The following is a 14,955-nucleotide window of genomic DNA, read 5'->3' as shown; positions in this document are numbered from 1 at the left end:
TGACTTGTTTATAACAGCTTTGCTCCTCAGGCTCTTTTAGGTCCCCAGAAGGTAAGCTCCCCGAGGGCAGGCCAAGCCTGGAGCATTTGCGTTCACTGGCTTCTCATGCTGGGTAAGCACCATGCTCACTCAACAAATAATAAGCGCTAATGGATTTCCTGTATCCTTAGAAGTGTATTTACCGGAAAAAAAAAAGAAGAGGGAAAGAGAAAAATTTTAAGTAGAAGCAGAATAAAGAAAATAAATATTATAGGATAAGACAACCTGAGTGAGTTCTCCATTTAGGGAAATATGTGCTTAGCACATAAACAAGGTAGGCAGCTGTTTAAAAAGAGAGAAGTAGAAAAGTCTGTAGCATGTTTTCTCTTTTCAGAATTCCCCAACTGCAATATATTACTTCAGATTTTCTTGAGGGTTTTTCTCTGTACTCTCCAATTACCCTGTGAGTACCATCACCAAAGGATGAATCTGGCACTTCTGCTTTCTCAAATAGCCCTGGTACCACATGGAGATGAAATTCTCTGGCTTTCAGTTTCCATTTGGTAATAGCCCCACGCACATCAAGTCTGACAGGCCGTTTATTGCTTTTGGCAGCAGAGTGAGGTCTGTGAGCAAGAATGGCCAATGAGGGAAACTCCACAGAAGAATTTGGAGAAGAGCAGCCTGGCCTCCTTGTGAAAGAGGAGGTAAGGGATCAGGAGCTCTGGATGCTTGCTAAGGAGGATGGCAACCGAGAGAGCTATTGCTAAGCCACGGGAAAACTTCTGGCATGCTCCCTCCCCCAGAAAATGGAGGGGAGCCCATTGCTCTCCTCCTGCATCCCTTAGGTCCTCAACCCCATTGCTTGCTCAACAAATATTCTGTGAAGAGAAAGGGCAGACCTTTAGCATCACCAAGAATAACAGTGCATGGAGAAAAGCAGTCCTATCACATAAAATTACTCAGGGAGCAGAGTCTGAGGTCTTCAGTGGTATTTCTGAATGAAAAGTTTACTTTAAGGTGGAAATATACTTGGCATCTTTAATCAGTGCCCTGTAAAACAGGCACAATGACATTTCTTTATGCCACCCAGATGTTATAAAGATTAATTAGTGCTTTTAAAGTGTGGGCTTGAAATCAAAATGATTTCAACTTGAACCAAATGGAAGGCATTTCCAACAACAGGCATATATCTGTTTTAAATACTAAGGAATTTCCCTTTTTTCTCTGCTGAAATTTAAAAACCCTAAACAACAGATGTTTTCAAGCCTACTCTGTAACTCTAGTTATTGACGGCTGAAACAGTGCTCATATAAATACTGTAAGACTTAGTAATTTCTTGCAGAATCTGCTTCCTTAGGGAAAAGTGCTCCTTGGCTATTTTAAGCAGTTAGTTGCATGTTCTCTGAGTGAGTCTACTGTCATAGCAACTGATTTACCACAGAAAAGCAAGAAAGTGCCTTAAGTCAGAAGTGCGTTTCCGTCTCCTTAATTTGGGAATTTTTCCTTGGCTCTTAGAATTAAATTTTGTGACTCAGATATCTATCATGGAAAATTTCAGCTAATGAATGATAATTCTGTGGCAGTTTTTAAAATTTCTGAAGGGCCAGATTTAATGGATCTTCAGATGCTATGGTTTAGCGCTAGAGGTTGGGAGAGCACGCCAACCAGAATACCAGAAAATCATGACAGAGGAATGGGAAAACCAACCCTGTGAGTCTGTGTAAATGTATCCAGAAAATTCAGATTTAAAAAAGAACCCAGATCAGTCAGAAATTTAAGGCTTATCTGGATTCCTTAATTTAATTTAATTTATTTTGAGAGAGAGAGAAGGAGAGAGGGAGAGGGCACACATGTGGGAGGCGGAGAGGGAGAGAGAGAATCTTAAGCAGGCTCCACCTCAGTGTGGAGCCCACTGTGGGGCTCTATCTCTGACCCTGAGATCATGACCTGAGCTGAAATCAAGAGTTGGACGCTTAACTGACTGAGCCACCCAGGTGCCCCTGGGTTACCTTAATTTTAATTACTTTATGGTTAATCTGATCCCACATGGAATTATAAACTGATTTATATATTCCAAAAGAGTTAGTAAAACAACCAACCAGTGGTCTAACAAAGCAGTCTCCCACATTGAGACATGGTCTGAAGGGGAAAACAAAGTTTTCCTCCATAACAGCTGAGTTTCCTAAAGTTACAAAGTATTTGTATAACATGGCGTAGACAAATCTATATATATTCACCAAATCTAACTGTTAGACTTGGGAAAACACTTAACTTACCTCTTTAAAAAAAGGGGGAGTGTTAAGAGAAAGGAAATACACATCTGAAATCACGTATCTGAAACCTTCAGGGTCCAGAAGTATTTTGTAATTTAGGATTTTTTTGGCTCTTGGGTGGGTAAAAAGGTAAATATACCATATCATACATAAAACCCTGAGTGAGATCTGGGCAGCACCCTGTGATAAAGCAAATTGATATTTCAGCAGTGAAATGTATGAAAATTCACACTGACTGTGATCAATGAAGATCAAAAATAGCCTCGAGTCAGTTCAGGGCAGGTTTTGTTGCTAAGTGAGGTTAGGTCTGGCCAGGATTTGATATCAAATGAGTTATAAAAAGTCTTTCATTTATCAAACCTCTTTGGACTTAAAAATTGGTGTAGAAGGGATTATTACTCTGTATGCTTTATGCAGTGACTAGCATACTTCTCTGTCTCTACACGGAGTAAAGCTGAAAGCATGTACTGTCCAGAAGAGACAATAGGTGAATTAAGGAGTGGTAGAGCTACAAGTTAGCAAAGGGAAATAGTGATATTTGGGAACATCTGCTTTCCAGCAGAATGTTCTTTATGTTTCTAATAAAAACAGGAAGCTTAGAGGTTGGAAGAACTTAGCTGTGTGATGGTGAGTCTTGTGTTAGGTTGGCACAAAGGAGGGCAATCGTGCAGTAAGAAAGTGAAATTGAGAACAATGGGATGTGTAGCAATGATAGGAATGGTTATGTGACAGGCATGTTTGTGGAGAGGCGAAGAATAAGGAATTCTGCATCAATGAACAGACGTCCTGAGTTCAAACTTGATACTATTACTTGCTTAACCCATGTCTCCCTGTCCCCATCTGTGAAATGGGGAGAATAATGTCACAGAGTTGTTAGGAGTCACCAATCAAATAAAACCTGTAAAGTACTTAGCACAGTGCCCAGTGCATGGTTAGCAATAAAAAATAAAATAAAATAAAAAAGTTAACTGTTTGTTACTAAAGGTAAAGATATAAATATCTCACTCATCCAGCGAATCTAATTAACATCAATGGTGTCATGGGATTCCATGTAAATACACAGTGTTTTCTGCCTGCAAGACACCTCTGATGGGGCCACTCTGATGAGAAAAACACATTTGAGAGATGTTTCTTGAATAGGAATCTTGCTTCAGTTATACTTTAACATAAGCAAGAGGGGGTTTTTGTTGTTAAAGGAACTGACTTCCCTACTCTGACCCACTGCCCTGACCTTTCCACTTTCTTTTGTGTGATCATGGTTTTAAAGCAACCAGCGTTATTAGGCCCCAGAATTCTGTTACAACTGAGTTCAGAAGACTATTTATTTTTCTTCTATAGTTTTCTGAATTAATCTTATTTCTTGGTTGTCATATCTCATAACTCACAACTTTCTATGTATTGAATTTTGGGCTTTCTCTTTCCCCTTCCCCGCAAAGCTACATACCTGCGAGAGAGCCGACCTTTCCTCTTTTTCCCCCTGAATTTTCACTGCAAAACCAATTCGTATACTTTGTTGACTTTTGTTGTGTGTGTACGTGTGTGAAGTAAACAACTAAAGGAGGAAAATCTCTTGTGAACTTTCCTAATTTCAACTACTCCATCCTACTTTCCAGGGATAATTGATGCTAACCATTAGGATTGTGTTCTTCCAAACAACGTTCTGTGTATAAAATACAACATTCATTATCCTCTATGCCAGGGAGGAATTTGCTGTTGATTTGGCAAAAATGCCCTTCTGTACGTACTGTTCTGCTGCTTGCTTTTTTTCCTGTTTAACCATGGGCATCCTCTCCTATTGTTATTGTTCCATTCTTTTAAATATAATTGTGTAGGGCGCCTGGGTGGCTCAGTTGGTTAAGCCACTGCCTTCGGCTCAGGTCATGATCCTGGAGTCCCGGGATCGAGTCCCGCATCGGGCTCCCTGCTCGGCAGGGAGTCTGCTTCTCCCTCTGACCCTCTTCCCTCTCGTGCTCTCTCTCTCTCATTCTCTCTCTCTCAAATAAATAAATAAATAATAAAAAAATAAATATAATTGTGTATTGTTATTAACACATTCCTAAAATATTACTGAAGTAATATTTACTTATTATGGAAATGAGGAAAATATGTGGTGCCTGCTATGTGAAATACAAGGTCCTAAGAGATACAGTTTTGGTCCCCTGGATGCTTATAATCTGGGAGGAGAAATAAGGCGGGGACACATGTAACTACATATTAAGTAGTACAGAATTTGTAAATTTAGATTTTGGTTACCCTGTAGGTCAGAAGAAAGTAACTTTTGGAAGGGCTGGTCAGGAAGGTTTTTTTAGGAGATTTTGGATTCAAATTGCATCTGAAAAGATTGGTTGGATTTCAACTGATGTAAAAGAGGCAGAAAAAAATACCTTTCACCTAATCCCTGAGAGAAGAAAATACAGGATATATGTAAAAGAGGGCTGTAATCCAGATGCACTGATTGTAAAACACTTCCTGATTTCAGAGATTTTAAAAAGTGGGATAAATGTACAAATTAAATCAAGAAAATATAGTATTTGGTTAATTTGACTGGAATGGCAGATTTCCAGAAGGTAAAACTGATGGAAAAATCTGGAAAAATAAATGGAAACCAGATCATGGGGAGTCTTGAATGCCAGGGGAAATTTGAAACCTTGTATGTAATTTACTTCCAGATTCTTCTTTTCTTCTTATCACGAGCTATTAGAATTTAGGAAGAGACCAGATACACTAGTCTTAAAGCATAAAAGTCTATATTCTGGAAGATTTATTCAAACGATGTCTTTAAAACTGTTGGTGCATTTTGGCAGGCCCTCCCATTACAGACTGTTTCTTTTTTCCATAAAGAGATAAACATTTTACATTAATTTACTCATGTGCTAGGCACCAAGATGTCAGTAATGAACAAGACAGTCTGACCCTCACATGCTCATGGCCTGGTTAATGAATTTCCAGTACCATCTCTCCACTTCCCAGACATCCGTGTAAGATTTGGCTGGCCTATCAATCATTAAAAAATACCCATCAGCTCTGATGTCTTGGCCTTGTTTCTTGTTTGTGGTTATGATTTCCTGCTTGCTCTGCTGAACTGTGACTTCTTGAAATTTGCACACCCTTTCTTAACACCTAGGGGACTTTTTTCCCACTGAGCTTTTTTTTATTCAAAGCGGAACTATTTACAAATGAGCTTTTGTTTTTTTTTTTATAGCATCTCTGTAATTATTTTACTAAAAGAGAAAATATTGGATTTTGGATTCCCTTGATTTCAACGAGGACAACTACAATGAAGGTGATGATGGAACGCAGATGTAATTAGAAACGTGCTAAATATCCCCTACAGAAGATGTTTATAACAACAAACAAACATGGAGAAAACCTCTATTTGGGTCTTAGAATTAGGCATGAAGCTCAGTATAGGATTTTTCATTTCCTTGAGGATTTGACCCCTTTACTCTGATAAAATGTCCCTCTTTATTCCTGACAATATTCCTTCTTGTGGAATCTACCTTGTCTCCTGTTAAATAGCTGTTCTAGTAGCCTCCAAGATGGTCCCCGATGATTCCCACCCCCTGGTATAGACCCTCTTGTGTAGCCCTCTCTCCCATTGTACCAGTTACTAAAATGGGTCTGTGTGGCTAATAAAATATGATAAAAGTAAAGTTATTTCCCTTCTGGGATTAGATGATAAAAGTCTGTGACTTCTGTCATGGCCTTCTCTCTTTCTTTCTCAGAACACTTCCTCTGAGGGAAGTCATGTCATGAGCAGCCCTATGGAGAATCCAAGCAGCAAGGAGCTGAAGCCTTCTGCCAACCACTGGGTAAGTGGGTTTGGAGGCAGATTCTCCACACCCAGCCAAGCCTGACCCCTAGACTGGGAGAGACCACGAACAAGAACACCCAGCTAAGCCACCCACAGATTCCTAATACACAAAACTATGAGATAATAAATGTTTGTTGTTTAAAACAGTTACATTTGGGGCAATTTGTCACACAGCAATGTACAACTTACACACTTAGCTTTCCTTTGATTTGTATTTCCATGGTGTTTTTGAGGGTCTCAAGAACCACCCCAAGTTTGATGATTGGCCAAAAGGACTCACAAGACTCAAGAGAAGGTTATATTCACAGCTAACATTGACTATAGTAAGAGATATCTGAGTCAAGCAGCAAGGAAGATATTTTCACTGGGCAGAGTTCAGACATATTCAGTTTAGGCTTCAGAGCCTTTCAACAGAGGCCACACATGATGTGCTTTCTCTCCAACAGCAACTGGTAAGAGTATGTATGGAATGTGTCTACACAGGGAATCCTGCTGGAGTGTTAGGGTCCAAGGCTTTTTTGGTGTGCTGGTCACATGAGCATATCTTGCTCTGCAACCAGCCATGGCAACTGAAACTCAGGACCTCAACAATGAAACTAGGTGCACATCATTAATTTGGATATTTGTGCAAAGTAACTTGACAGGCTAGTCCAGCCCAGCCCATTGTTCCCGGTGTACACAAACAAAATCATCATCTGACTGACATCTAAGGGCCCTATTCCTAGTGGTTGGCCAACGGTCATCCATGGTTCAAGATTCTTCTGGAGATAGGCAAGGAATAAACAACCAGATCTGTGTTATTAACCCTTTCCTCACTAGAGGTGGCTGCCAGTTAGCATCAACTGCCAAATATATAGACGAATGAGCCTTCAGAACATTCCAGCCCCTAGACTTCAAATCTTCCAACTTAGGCCCCCAAAACTGTGAAGCAGAAACAAGCATTCCCCACTGTGATCTGGCAGAATTCCTGATTCACAAAAATGATAAGAAGTAATAAATGATTATTGTTTGAAGCCACCAAGTTTTGGAGGTAGTGCATTATGCAGCAATAGGTAAATAATACAGGGTAATATTTTCTTGTTTATTTGCAAATCTGGCATTTTTAAAAAAGGATTTTATTTATTTATTTGAGAGAGAGCCAGAACACAAGCAGGGGGAGGGGCAGCGGGAGAGGGAAAAGCAGACTTCCCATTGAGCAGGGAGCCTGACAAATCTGGCCAATTTTTATTGGATGCCCAATGTGAATTTTATGTTTCAGGGCACTGGATTTTGTTGTGTTTCATTACATAGTGTTAGATTTAGTTCATTGTTAGCTAAGTTACTATGAGTTTGTAGAATCTTTTTGAGGATTGTTTTTAAGTTTGTTAGGGTGAGTGCCAAGCAGCCTTTAGCTTAGGGCTAATTTATCTCCGCTACTAAACCAATAACTTTCTCAACACTCTTTCAGAGATTGGCAAACGCTTTTGGTAAGGGGCCATATGTAATATTTTAGGGTTTATTTGCCATATATAATCTCTGTTGACTATTTTTCTTTGTGTGCATTTTGCAACTTTTTAAAAAATATAATAACAATTCTTAGTATGCAAGTTTTCAAAAATCATCTGTGGGCTGGATTTGGACTGTGGGCTATAGTTTGCCAACCCTGCCTCATCTAATAGCCTTTGCATTCCACTCTAGAACATGAAGTATTCCCAGCCCTGTATGAGTTCCAAAAACTTTTCTGCTTACTCATTCTCCTGGTTCTTTTCCCACCCCTGGCACCATGGCCTCTCTGACCTCTGATCTCTCTCTTTCCCACTCAGTAAGACCGTGGGCTCTGTCTGGGTTTTCCTTTCCCCATGTCACAGCCTGGATATGGCCTCTAGAAATAAGCTGGCTCAATCTCAGGAGTCACCTCCTTTATTCCTCTCCTCTCAAGGATCACAGGCTGTGCTTCTTATTTTTCAATTTCTTGAAAACCATTGTTTCGTATGTTTTCTTCTCTACCTGATTCAGATGGAGGTTAAATTCAGCCTTTGCTACTCCATCTTGGGAAGAATCTTCATTCATTCTTGAATTAAGTTATTATCAGTGCTTGTGTTTTTATTTGCGTACATACACTTACTCCTATGGGTTGGTCTCTACCTATATTGAACATAAATTTCTAACTATTTAGTTCTGTTAATGTCTTTATTGTTAAACATGGAACTGTATCCACACACATGCAAATCATCATAAAGCCATCAATAAAAGTTGTATGTCAGTGACCCTAGACCTACCAGGTTTCTAGTTGGGACAAATCTTAAATGATCTAGCTGATCTGGGTCCAACTCTGGAATTTCCTTCTTCAACATCCTTGGTAGTAAACATATCCTTCTGAAGGACACATTCCACCTTTTAAGATAGCCTATTTCATTGTTGGATAGCAAGTAATTTTCAGACAATGTATGTTATAATGAGCTAAAATGTAATTCTTTGTAACAACGACTTTTTAGTTTTTCCTGAATTTGTGTTTAACCTGTATCCAGAGGACCTTTTCTTATCAACTCCTTTTAGCCCTCATTATGCATTTTTGATTCAGTCTACAGATATGTCTTATGCTAGGCTCTGTGCTGAGCTTGGGCTTGCAGGGGTGAGAAAAGGAAGGTAATATCTTGGTCTCATGCATCTTTTAGTTTGATGGCAGAAGTGGGAATGTAATAAGCAACTGTGCAAATATGGGCAAAATTACGGTGTGATGTGTGCCACAAAGGAGTGAGATGCGATGACACTGTATAGACGAGCATTGACCTGATCAGGGAAGTTAGGGAGGACAGTCTTGAGGGAGTATGAGTTGAGATCCAAAAGCCAAGTAGGAGATAATCTGACTAAAGGGGTGAGAGCTTCCAGAAAGAGGGAACAGCCTTGTCAAAGGTACTGGGGCAAAAAAGAGCAATTGGTGTTAAATCTAAATGCAGGACTTCCAGATGACCCTCTTAAATGCTCTACTTACTCAATGAATACACTCAATGTCTGAAATATCACTATATGACCAAAAACACATTTCTGATATTTTGGGGATATCTGTAGGGAAACAGATTTTATTTTGCTGTAAATGTACTTTGGATTGCACTTTGCAGTATTGTTGTCCCCACCTTAGGTTTTGTGGAGCTTGAAACTTATACTTTTGGGGGGCCCTCTTTAAGACAAATAATACAAATGTTGGATACAGAATTAAGTACAGGGTTTGGAAGAGGCCCTTGCAATTGAGAGGCCCTGACTTGACGCTTCATTAATTTCAAGGTAAATAAATCTACCTCCTGCCTTGAGATTCAAAGGGTGCATCACCACTGATTGGTAATGTGATTGAGGGAGTTCAGTATGTTGTGTTGAAATCTGGACTTGATATACCTCAAAGATTCCCCAAATGCAAAGATTTTGTGTTTACTTGGCTCTTAAATTTGAGAAGTGAATAGGTCAGAGTTTGACTTTTTGTAATCTTCACCCCCTAGCTGTTTGTAGAATGAATTGTCTGACAGCCGAACAACGGTGCCATGTTTGAACGGAGTGGATGGGTATGGGTGGGGGTATGTTTCTTGACAGTTTTTTGTTTTGTTTTGTTTTGTTTCGTTTTTTGAGAGGGATAGAGGGAGAGAGAGAACCTTAAGCAGGCTTCATGCCCAGTAGGGAGCCCAATCTCACAACCCTGAGATCATGACCTGAGCCAAAAATCAAGAGTCTGACACTGAGTCAGAGCCACCCAGGCACCCTATGGGTATGTTTCTTTTCAGTTCTGAATTAAATGCATCTGAAAGTTAAATGTCTAGCTTCAACCCCTAGCCAGTTGTTTTGTTCTAGCACCTAAATCTCAAGCCATAGAATCTGAACTAAAGAGGTTTCTGAATTGATGCCTGGGTTTGATTCCCATACTAACCAATGTGTGTATGTGGTGAACATATCAGGAGTGGCCCAGAGATAGCACCTCGACCCTCCCCCCCAACGAGTCACCTCCTATCCAGTTCTGCTGAGAAGAGGAGGTCGGGGGAGAGGAGATGGGTGTTTAGTGCATGGCTCTCTTACCTGCCGCATCCATGGTCGGCACCATTGTCAGGAAGGAAGGAGGACACATTACAAATAAACTCATCAATCCCCCTCAAACGAACACAAACAAACACAGAACCCTCAGAATCAATTATGCTCTGAATCATTATTATAAAGCAGGAATAATACTAACAACAAGAAAATGATAACAGAGGCACTGTGACCGAGGTGCTTTTGCATTCCCAGGCTAACTGTGTGGTCAGATCATGAAGCTCTTAGCAAACCTTAATTAGAGCTCAGAGTTACATGGCTAAAGTTCCTGCCATTCTGGTCACCAGAGAAGTAAAATCAGGTGAGGCTAAGTGGTCGCTCTGTGGACACCTGGTCATGCTCACCTGTAATGGCTTTTCCAGTCTGTCAGGTTTTTTGGAATCTGACTTGTTAGCAGCTCTGCCAGACCCCTGCTCCCTGGCTTGCAGATACTCAGGTTTGGAGCTAATGTGTTAATGTCAGCTCATTGCCCCAGGGCTCAACCACGCCAAGTCTGGACCTGTTTGCCTTTTTTTTTTTTTTTTTTTTGGAGTGAGTCTGTAAGGGACATCTCTGAGCCCATGGATAACAGTCCTGGAGCCAAGTAGGCTCTATGTGAGCACCTGGCAGGCATGATGTGCAAACAAAGACAGTACTTTTCAGTAAGAGATAATTGACTGCAAATGGCCCCACGTTGGTTTAAGTTTTTTCTACTTTAATATCTAGAAACAGTTACAAAATGTATTTTTGCTATTTATGTATTCTTAGAAACCACTGCTTTTAAGAGGACCTACAAATTTTAGGGCTGGTAAGGGAAAAAGAAATAAAGTCTCCTTGAAGATATGTGAAGACTTGGAACTTCCTTGCCCTGTGTTTTCCCTACCCCACTCAGACTTCCGGTGAGCCTTTGTGCCCCCTGAGGATGAGGCAGTTCTTCCTCAGGCTGGGGGCTCTGGGATTAATGATGACCTAATTTCCCAAACACCCACAGTTTCCATTAATATTATCTATCCACACATATGTTGATGTAAATCTGCCCCAAATCTATGTGATTTATTTTGTCCCAACATTCAGGAGAAGGGACAATATTGTCTTATTAGACAAAGAGCGATTGCCTTTTATTTATCCTATAACAACCCTTTTCAAAATCCAATGGCCTTCATTAGGTCTGAAACTCTGGGGTGTGGAGAACCCGCCCCTTCTACCCAGATTTCATGTGTGTAGTTTCGAAAACTATAGTTCTACTCCTTCTCACTCTCCTTTGCCTGGGATCATATCTCCTCATTTCTTAGTCCCTTTTTTCCCCTTTACATTTTCATTGCCTTCCTCTGGGCCTTCTCTCTTTCACTGATGCCTTCCTTAAATTATTGAAATCAGAATTTCACTTATATTTTCATCTTTCATTGTGTTTTTTTTTTTTAATTTGACAAGTTTCGATATATTCTTTTTTTTATTAACATATAATGTATTATTTGTTTCAGGGGTACAGGTCTATGATTCATCAGTCTTACACAATTCACAGCACATCCCCTCCCCAGTGTCTATCACCCAGCCACCCCATCCCTCCCACCCCCATCACTCCAGCAACCCTCAGTTTGTTTCCTGAGATTAAGCGGTTTTTGTCTGAGGGTACCCTAACAATTTACCTTTATGCTTTTTAAAAAATGTTTTGTGTATAAAAATTCCCAGTTTATGGCTTTTTTTTGATCTAATACATTGATTTAGGAAACAGGTGACGATGACTCCTGGTGCTCTTCTTAAATTTTAACTGATAGCTCAGAAGTTATCTTCCTGTAGGTGAAACATTTTTCCTCTAAAATTCTTAATTATTCTTGCATACAGGGAAGCTCATTCCACTTTCTGCTTGCAGTGTCCAATCATCTCTTCCATGAGTTGACACTGTACTACCCGGAAAACTATTGTTATGAATAATATACCAACAGTTTAAATAAAAGCGTTGTCCTAAGACATGTGCTTGGCAAGGGTAGCTTCTAATGTTATCCAGTCCAGGTGTTAACACCGGGATGCTACACCGTGGGGGCAAAAGCTGCTGGGTTAGTGTCAGTTTGCTAGGGCTGACATACAAAGTACCATTGACTGTGTGGCTTAAACAAAATAAATTTATTTCCTATCAATTCTGGAGGCTAGAAGTCCAAGATCAAGGTGTCACCAGGGTTGGTTTCTTTCTTTCTTTTTAAAGATTTCCTTTATTTATTTGTCAGAGAGAGAGCACAGGCAGGGGGAGCAGCAGGCAGAGGGAGAAGCAGGCTTCCCGCCAAGCAGGGAGCCCAATGCGGGGCTCGATCCCAGGACCCTGGGATCATGACCTGAGCCGAAGGCAGTCGCTTAACAACTGAGCCACCCAGGCGCCCCAGGGTTGATTTCTTTCGAGGCCTCTTTCTGTAGCTTGTAGATGGCTCTCCTCTCCCTGTGTTTTCACACCATCTCCTCTATGTTCATCTGTGCTCTGACCTCTTTTTATAAAGACACCAGTCATTGCATGAGGGCCCACTCTAGTAACTCATGTTAATTTAATGATCTCTCTAAAGCCCCTATCTCCAAATATAATCAAGCTCTGAGATACTGGAGATTAGGGTTTCAGTATATAAATTTGGGGGCAGGGATACAATTCAGCCCCTAACAGTATATTATCAACCCCTCAGGTAGAAGCCAGATTCCCCGCAACAACAATGACCTCCAAAACATAGCCCCAAACCCTCAAAGTCTGCAAAAGTCAGCCTGTGGAGCACCAGGAGGGTCAGAAGCGTCAGGCCCCTCTCTGACTTTACAGACTCTTCGTAACAATCGTAAACAAGCTGCATATCTGATTCCCTAAGCACCAGCAGACCAGCAGAGTAACCACCAACCAGAAAAAAAGCCATGCTGCGAGGGGCAGATGTGCCAACCGCAGCAGGAAGTGGCTCGAGCCCTGATGAGGCAGCAGCAGAACCTTAAAAGGGCAAAACTGTATTGTCACTTGCCACGTGGTACACCGAGAGCAGATAATAACAATGCCTCTGAATTATCAGGAGTAGGTAACATGACTCTCAAAGACCTAGAGTAGAAGCCCGTGGAAATTTTCCCATTAGGTATAGTAAAAATCGGGCATTGGAAGGAGATGAACTTTGGTTGTTAGAGTAATTCACCTATGCGAAATGAAAATTTCCCGGTTCTACTGGGTAAATGCTTCTTTCTATAGATGGCAGACAAGGTCCTGCTTGGAATTCATGAAGATTTTGCTATATTCCTGAACATGAGCGTGTGAAAAAAAGCTCTGGGGGCTTTCCTATCCCAGTGGTCCTCGGGTTGAGACTTAACCTCCCAGTGAGGCTTAACAGTCACCGAGATTCACTAACAGGTTTCAAAGAGGATGTTCATCTGACAACTTTAACTTAAGACATACCCCCTGACATGTGCAGTGGATTAATATTTTAATAACTTCTATAATGCTTTTATGAATAGTGCAATTACGTGGCATTGGATTTTGTAGTATACGTGTGTTAAACATAGTGATACATTTAGTGGAAACATTAAAACTGTACTATAGTTTTTATAACCCTGCTTTGGCATTTCTTCATGTTTTGGTATACCAGAAGCCTCAAAAGTGGGAGTGACCAGGTATGTCTGAGCTCTGAAAGGCCCTGCACCAGAATGTGCTCTGTGCTCATCCTCACCCCTTTCTGAATCATCTCCTCCGGTTTGTACCTTAGGTCTCTGGCCACGCTCTACCTCCTGTCATAGTTCTTAATGAAGCTGTTTCATCTGTCTTACAGGACTGTGGGCTTAATTCCCAGCAGCCATCCCTCCCACAGTAAATGTAATGTACCTAGTCTTTGTTTTCTACTTGTTAAACCACTTGGGACCTCTGTAGTGTTTGTTGCACACACCTTCCATGGTAACCCTCAGGACTTCCTTATGATCAAAGGAAGATCACCCAGAACGCTTTGCTAGAGAGTTTGTACAGCTCACTGCTCAATGCTGGCAAATAGTGGACAACTGCTTGTGTTCAATATTGGTGAGGGGGGATGCCTGACCCTTCATGTTTGCGAGTTCTAGACCTCCCTGAATGTGGAGTCAGGAGATGCACACAGTTGGCTCTTGCTAGTCAGTCAGACTTCAGAAGTTTCCAGCACCTGTCTGGCTCACAACCCAAGGTTACATTATTTTGTAAAGAATGGAAAAGCCCGCTGAATGGCTTCTCCACCTGCACAAGGCAAGCCTGTGGCACATATTCATTAGACTGTCTCACCTCCAGTTTTGCCTCCTCTCAGCCCTTCCTCACTAATTGCACAAGATCTTGACAAACCCTGAAATAGCTTTAAAGTCACAAGCAATGAGTCATAAAATGGATCTACTCAGAAGTTTTAAGGGTCACTAATGTGAAGACAGTTCAAAATTCTCGGAATTAGTGATGTGTACACACAGGCTGACTTTGGGATTACAGTCATTAACTCTCCAAAATATTTCTTTTTCAAGCATTTGCTCAATTCCCTACCCCCTTGCACGCACACACTTAGTAGACACGTGCTAAGGTGTCCATGACTCAGCAGTTTTCATCAATGAGAGGTAATGGTGCTATCCCTTCCCCATCGTACCTCCTTTCTCGCTCTTCCATATACAGGAGGGAGTAGATTTTGAACTTCTTTAATCAGGAATTTGGGGCTACTCTTCTATCTTCCAATATGATGTTCTGTTCTCAACAGATAGTCAAAAAATATTTAACTCTCATTCCATGTACTGTGTGAGGAATACATTTTTTCCTACCACAGGTGCTCATAAAAATGTTCATTAATTCTTGCACAAACACGTTCAGAGCATTTCTAATATAGAGGAAAGTTTTTGTCTTGAGAAAAACTA

The 14,955-nt window shown here is 40.8% G+C and overlaps 1 long non-coding RNA gene across 1 annotated transcript in view; it reads left to right on the top strand.

Annotated features, from left to right (window-relative positions):
• Positions 1-578: 578 nt before the first annotated feature.
• The window catches only part of LOC148164689 (uncharacterized), a 31,282-nt gene continuing 16,905 nt past the window's right edge, over positions 579-14,955 (top strand). Inside the window, exons 1-2 of the long non-coding RNA XR_015767929.1 lie at positions 579-686; positions 5,981-6,067. This is a non-coding gene — a long non-coding RNA (uncharacterized LOC148164689). The remainder of the gene's footprint in view (positions 687-5,980; positions 6,068-14,955) is intronic.

This window comes from Eumetopias jubatus, unplaced genomic scaffold (genome assembly GCF_037043125.1).
Source record: "Eumetopias jubatus isolate StellerSeaLion01/CBP00866 unplaced genomic scaffold, mEumJub1_p1.0 scaffold_3, whole genome shotgun sequence".
Taxonomy (NCBI): Eukaryota; Metazoa; Chordata; class Mammalia; order Carnivora; family Otariidae; genus Eumetopias; species Eumetopias jubatus.
The sequence above is the reverse complement of the archived record's forward strand: the minus strand, read 5'-3'. Positions and strand labels throughout refer to the sequence as shown.